Source organism: Strix aluco, chromosome Z (assembly GCF_031877795.1).
Source record: "Strix aluco isolate bStrAlu1 chromosome Z, bStrAlu1.hap1, whole genome shotgun sequence".
NCBI classification, from domain to species: domain Eukaryota; kingdom Metazoa; phylum Chordata; class Aves; order Strigiformes; family Strigidae; genus Strix; species Strix aluco.
This window is the reverse complement of record NC_133971.1, coordinates 75,495,647-75,502,534: the sequence shown is the minus strand read 5'-3', so window position 1 is coordinate 75,502,534 and position 6,888 is coordinate 75,495,647.

Genomic DNA, 6,888 nt, shown 5'->3' with positions numbered 1-6,888 from the left:
TTATCCCTGGCTAACAGAGCAGGTAGGTGGGCTCTTTAGCCCTTGTTAACTGTGCAGTAAGTTGGGCTATTTATCTCTGGCAAGCAGCACAGCAAGGTAGGCTCTTTCTCCCTGGCTAACAGTGCAGCAAGTTGGACTCTTCATCTCTGGTTAACAGTGCAGCAAGTTGAGCATTTTATCTCTTGGCTAGCAGTGCAGGAAGGTGGGCTCCTAATCCCTGGCTAACAGTGCAGCAAGGTCGGCTCTTTGTCCCTGGCTAACAGCACAGCAAAGTGGGCTCTTTATCTCTGGCTAACAGTGCAGGCAGATGGGCTCTTTATCCCTGGCTAACAGTGCAGCAAGTGGGCTCTTTATCCCTGGCTAACAGCACAGCAAGGTAGGCTCTTTCTCCCTGGCTAACAGTGCAGCAAGTTGGACTCTTCATCTCTGGCTAACAGTGCAGCAAGATGAGCAATTTATCTCTTGGCTAGCAGTGCAGGAAGGTGGGCTCCTAATCCCTGGCTAACAGTGCAGCAAGGTGGGCTCTTTGTCCCTGGCTAACAGCACAGCAAGGTGGACTCTTTATCCCTGGCTAACAGTGCAGCAAGTTGGACTATTAATCTCAGGATAACAGTGCAGGAAGTTCGTCACTTTATCCGTGGCTACCAGCGCAGGAAGGTGGGCTCTTTATCCCTGGCTAACAGTGCAGCAAGATGAGCTATTTATCTCTGGCTAACAGTGCAGCAAGGTGGGCTCCTGATCCTGGGATAACAGTGTAGCAAGTTGGGCTCTTCATCTCTGGCTAACAGTGCAGGAATGTCGGCTCTTTATCCCTGGCTAACAGAGCAGGTAGGTGGGCTCTTTAGCCCTTGTTAACTGTGCAGTAAGTTGGGCTATTTATCTCTGGCAAGCAGCACAGCAAGGTAGGCTCTTTCTCCCTGGCTAACAGTGCAGCAAGTTGGACTCTTCATCTCTGGTTAACAGTGCAGCAAGTTGAGCATTTTATCTCTTGGCTAGCAGTGCAGGAAGGTGGGCTCCTAATCCCTGGCTAACAGTGCAGCAAGGTCGGCTCTTTGTCCCTGGCTAACAGCACAGCAAAGTGGGCTCTTTATCTCTGGCTAACAGTGCAGGCAGATGGGCTCTTTATCCCTGGCTAACAGTGCAGCAAGTGGGCTCTTTATCCCTGGCTAACAGCACAGCAAGGTAGGCTCTTTCTCCCTGGCTAACAGTGCAGCAAGTTGGACTCTTCATCTCTGGCTAACAGTGCAGCAAGATGAGCAATTTATCTCTTGGCTAGCAGTGCAGGAAGGTGGGCTCCTAATCCCTGGCTAACAGTGCAGCAAGGTGGGCTCTTTGTCCCTGGCTAACAGCACAGCAAGGTAGGCTCTTTCTCCCTGGCTAACAGTGCAGCAAGTTGGACTCTTCATCTCTGGCTAACAGTGCAGCAAGATGAGCAATTTATCTCTTGGCTAGCAGTGCAGGAAGGTGGGCTCCTAATCCCTGGCTAACAGTGCAGCAAGGTCGGCTCTTTGTCCCTGGCTAACAGCACAGCAAAGTGGGCTCTTTATCCCTGGCTAACAGTGCAGACAGATGGGCTCTTTATCCCTGGCTAACAGCACAGCAAGGTAGGCTCTTTCTCCCTGGCTAACAGTGCAGCAAGTTGGACTCTTCATCTCTGGCTAACAGTGCAGCAAGATGAGCAATTTATCTCTTGGCTAGCAGTGCAGGTAGGTGGGCTCCTAATCCCTGGCTAACAGTGCAGCAAGTTGGACTATTAATCTCAGGATAACAGTGCAGGAAGTTCGTCACTTTATCCGTGGCTACCAGCGCAGGAAGGTGGGCTCTTTATCCCTGGCTAACAGTGCAGCAAGATGAGCTATTTATCTCTGGCTAACAGTGCAGCAAGGTGGGCTCCTGATCCTGGGATAACAGTGTAGCAAGTTGGGCTCTTTATCCCTGGCTAACAGTGCAGGAATGTCGGCTCTTTATCCCTGGCTAACAGAGCAGGTAGGTGGGCTCTTTAGCCCTGGCTAACAGAGCAGGTAGGTGGGCTCTTTAGCCCTTGTTAACTGTGCAGTAAGTTGGGCTATTTATCTCTGGCTAGCAGCACAGCAAAGTAGGCTCTTTCTCCCTGGCTAACAGTGCAGCAAGTTGGACTCTTCATCTCTGGCTAACAGTGCAGCAAGATGAGCAATTTATCTCTTGGCTAGCAGTGCAGGAAGGTGGGCTCCTAATCCCTGGCTAACAGTGCAGCAAGGTGGGCTCTTTGTCCCTGGCTAACAGCACAGCAAGGTAGGCTCTTTCTCCCTGGCTAACAGTGCAGCAAGTTGGACTCTTCATCTCTGGCTAACAGTGCAGCAAGATGAGCAATTTATCTCTTGGCTAGCAGTGCAGGAAGGTGGGCTCCTAATCCCTGGCTAACAGTGCAGCAAGGTCGGCTCTTTGTCCCTGGCTAACAGCACAGCAAAGTGGGCTCTTTATCCCTGGCTAACAGTGCAGACAGATGGGCTCTTTATCCCTGGCTAACAGCACAGCAAGGTAGGCTCTTTCTCCCTGGCTAACAGTGCAGCAAGTTGGACTCTTCATCTCTGGCTAACAGTGCAGCAAGATGAGCAATTTATCTCTTGGCTAGCAGTGCAGGTAGGTGGGCTCCTAATCCCTGGCTAACAGTGCAGCAAGTTGGACTATTAATCTCAGGATAACAGTGCAGGAAGTTCGTCACTTTATCCGTGGCTACCAGCGCAGGAAGGTGGGCTCTTTATCCCTGGCTAACAGTGCAGCAAGATGAGCTATTTATCTCTGGCTAACAGTGCAGCAAGGTGGGCTCCTGATCCTGGGATAACAGTGTAGCAAGTTGGGCTCTTTATCCCTGGCTAACAGTGCAGGAATGTCGGCTCTTTATCCCTGACTAACAGAGCAGGTAGGTGGGCTCTTTAGCCCTGGCTAACAGAGCAGGTAGGTGGGCTCTTTAGCCCTTGTTAACTGTGCAGTAAGTTGGGCTATTTATCTCTGGCTAGCAGCACAGCAAAGTAGGCTCTTTCTCCCTGGCTAACAGTGCAGCAAGTTGGACTCTTCATCTCTGGTTAACAATGCAGTAAGTTGAGCATTTTATCTCTTGGCTAGCAGTGCAGGAAGGTGGGCTCCTAATCCCTGGCTAACAGTGCAGCAAGGTCGGCTCTTTGTCCCTGGCTAACAGCACAGCAAAGTGGGCTCTTTGTCCCTGGCAAGCACCGCAGGAAGGTGGGCTGCTGATCCTTGGCGAAGAACGTAGGAAGGTGGGCTCTTTATCCCTGGCTAACAGTGCAGGCAGATGGGCTCTTTATCCCTGGCTAACAGTGCAGCAAGTGGGCTCTTTATCCCTGGCTAACAGCACAGCAAGGTAGGCTCTTTCTCCCTGGCTAACAGTGCAGCAATTTGGACTCTTCATCTCTGGCTAACAGTGCAGCAAGATGAGCAATTTATCTCTTGGCTAGCAGTGCAGGAAGGTGGGCTCCTAATCCCTGGCTAACAGTGCAGCAAGCTGGGCTCTTTGTCCCTGGCTAACAGCGCAGGAAGGTGGTCTATTTATCCATGGCTAAGAGTGCAGCAAGTTAGGCTCTTTATCCGTGGCAAACAGTGTAGCAAGTTGGACTATTAATCTCAGGATAACAGTGCAGGAAGATCGTCTCTTTATCCGTGGCTACCATCGCAGGAAGGTGGGATCTTTATCCCTGGCTAACAGTGCAGCAAGATGAGCTATTTATCTCTGGCTAACAGTGCAGCAATTTGGGCTCCTGATCCTGGGATAACAGTGCAGCAAATTGGGCTCTTCATCTCTGGCTAACAGTGCGGGAATGTCGGCTCTTTATCCCTGGCTAACAGAGCAGGTAAGTGGGCTCTTTAGCCCCTGTTAACTGTGCAGTAAGCTGGGCTATTTATCTCTGGCAAGCAGCACAGCAAGGTAGGCTCTTTCTCCCTGGCTAACAGTGCAGCAAGTTGGACTCTTCATCTCTGGTTAACAGTGCAGCAAGTTGAGCATTTTATCTCTTGGCTAGCAGTGCAGGAAGGTGGGCTCCTAATCCCTGGCTAACAGTGCAGCAAGGTCGGCTCTTTGTCCCTGGCTAACAGCACAGCAAAGTGGGCTCTTTATCTCTGGCTAACAGTGCAGGCAGATGGGCTCTTTATCCCTGGCTAACAGTGCAGCAAGTGGGCTCTTTATCCCTGGCTAACAGCACAGCAAGGTAGGCTCTTTCTCCCTGGCTAACAGTGCAGCAAGTTGGACTCTTCATCTCTGGCTAACAGTGCAGCAAGATGAGCAATTTATCTCTTGGCTAGCAGTGCAGGAAGGTGGGCTCCTAATCCCTGGCTAACAGTGCAGCAAGGTGGGCTCTTTGTCCCTGGCTAACAGCACAGCAAGTTGGACTCTTTATCCCTGGCTAACAGTGCAGCAAGTTGGACTATTAATCTCAGGATAACAGTGCAGGAAGTTCGTCACTTTATCCGTGGCTACCAGCGCAGGAAGGTGGGCTCTTTATCCCTGGCTAACAGTGCAGCAAGATGAGCTATTTATCTCTGGCTAACAGTGCAGCAAGGTGGGCTCCTGATCCTGGGATAACAGTGTAGCAAGTTGGGCTCTTCATCTCTGGCTAACAGTGCAGGAATGTCGGCTCTTTATCCCTGGCTAACAGAGCAGGTAGGTGGGCTCTTTAGCCCTTGTTAACTGTGCAGTAAGTTGGGCTATTTATCTCTGGCAAGCAGCACAGCAAGGTAGGCTCTTTCTCCCTGGCTAACAGTGCAGCAAGTTGGACTCTTCATCTCTGGTTAACAGTGCAGCAAGTTGAGCATTTTATCTCTTGGCTAGCAGTGCAGGAAGGTGGGCTCCTAATCCCTGGCTAACAGTGCAGCAAGGTCGGCTCTTTGTCCCTGGCTAACAGCACAGCAAAGTGGGCTCTTTATCTCTGGCTAACAGTGCAGGCAGATGGGCTCTTTATCCCTGGCTAACAGTGCAGCAAGTGGGCTCTTTATCCCTGGCTAACAGCACAGCAAGGTAGGCTCTTTCTCCCTGGCTAACAGTGCAGCAAGTTGGACTCTTCATCTCTGGCTAACAGTGCAGCAAGATGAGCAATTTATCTCTTGGCTAGCAGTGCAGGAAGGTGGGCTCCTAATCCCTGGCTAACAGTGCAGCAAGGTGGGCTCTTTGTCCCTGGCTAACAGCACAGCAAGGTAGGCTCTTTCTCCCTGGCTAACAGTGCAGCAAGTTGGACTCTTCATCTCTGGCTAACAGTGCAGCAAGATGAGCAATTTATCTCTTGGCTAGCAGTGCAGGAAGGTGGGCTCCTAATCCCTGGCTAACAGTGCAGCAAGGTCGGCTCTTTGTCCCTGGCTAACAGCACAGCAAAGTGGGCTCTTTATCCCTGGCTAACAGTGCAGACAGATGGGCTCTTTATCCCTGGCTAACAGCACAGCAAGGTAGGCTCTTTCTCCCTGGCTAACAGTGCAGCAAGTTGGACTCTTCATCTCTGGCTAACAGTGCAGCAAGATGAGCAATTTATCTCTTGGCTAGCAGTGCAGGTAGGTGGGCTCCTAATCCCTGGCTAACAGTGCAGCAAGTTGGACTATTAATCTCAGGATAACAGTGCAGGAAGTTCGTCACTTTATCCGTGGCTACCAGCGCAGGAAGGTGGGCTCTTTATCCCTGGCTAACAGTGCAGCAAGATGAGCTATTTATCTCTGGCTAACAGTGCAGCAAGGTGGGCTCCTGATCCTGGGATAACAGTGTAGCAAGTTGGGCTCTTTATCCCTGGCTAACAGTGCAGGAATGTCGGCTCTTTATCCCTGGCTAACAGAGCAGGTAGGTGGGCTCTTTAGCCCTGGCTAACAGAGCAGGTAGGTGGGCTCTTTAGCCCTTGTTAACTGTGCAGTAAGTTGGGCTATTTATCTCTGGCTAGCAGCACAGCAAAGTAGGCTCTTTCTCCCTGGCTAACAGTGCAGCAAGTTGGACTCTTCATCTCTGGCTAACAGTGCAGCAAGATGAGCAATTTATCTCTTGGCTAGCAGTGCAGGAAGGTGGGCTCCTAATCCCTGGCTAACAGTGCAGCAAGGTGGGCTCTTTGTCCCTGGCTAACAGCACAGCAAGGTAGGCTCTTTCTCCCTGGCTAACAGTGCAGCAAGTTGGACTCTTCATCTCTGGCTAACAGTGCAGCAAGATGAGCAATTTATCTCTTGGCTAGCAGTGCAGGAAGGTGGGCTCCTAATCCCTGGCTAACAGTGCAGCAAGGTCGGCTCTTTGTCCCTGGCTAACAGCACAGCAAAGTGGGCTCTTTATCCCTGGCTAACAGTGCAGACAGATGGGCTCTTTATCCCTGGCTAACAGCACAGCAAGGTAGGCTCTTTCTCCCTGGCTAACAGTGCAGCAAGTTGGACTCTTCATCTCTGGCTAACAGTGCAGCAAGATGAGCAATTTATCTCTTGGCTAGCAGTGCAGGTAGGTGGGCTCCTAATCCCTGGCTAACAGTGCAGCAAGTTGGACTATTAATCTCAGGATAACAGTGCAGGAAGTTCGTCACTTTATCCGTGGCTACCAGCGCAGGAAGGTGGGCTCTTTATCCCTGGCTAACAGTGCAGCAAGATGAGCTATTTATCTCTGGCTAACAGTGCAGCAAGGTGGGCTCCTGATCCTGGGATAACAGTGTAGCAAGTTGGGCTCTTTATCCCTGGCTAACAGTGCAGGAATGTCGGCTCTTTATCCCTGACTAACAGAGCAGGTAGGTGGGCTCTTTAGCCCTGGCTAACAGAGCAGGTAGGTGGGCTCTTTAGCCCTTGTTAACTGTGCAGTAAGTTGGGCTATTTATCTCTGGCTAGCAGCACAGCAAAGTAGGCTCTTTCTCCCTGGCTAACAGTGCAGCAAGTTGGACTCTTCATCTCTGGTTA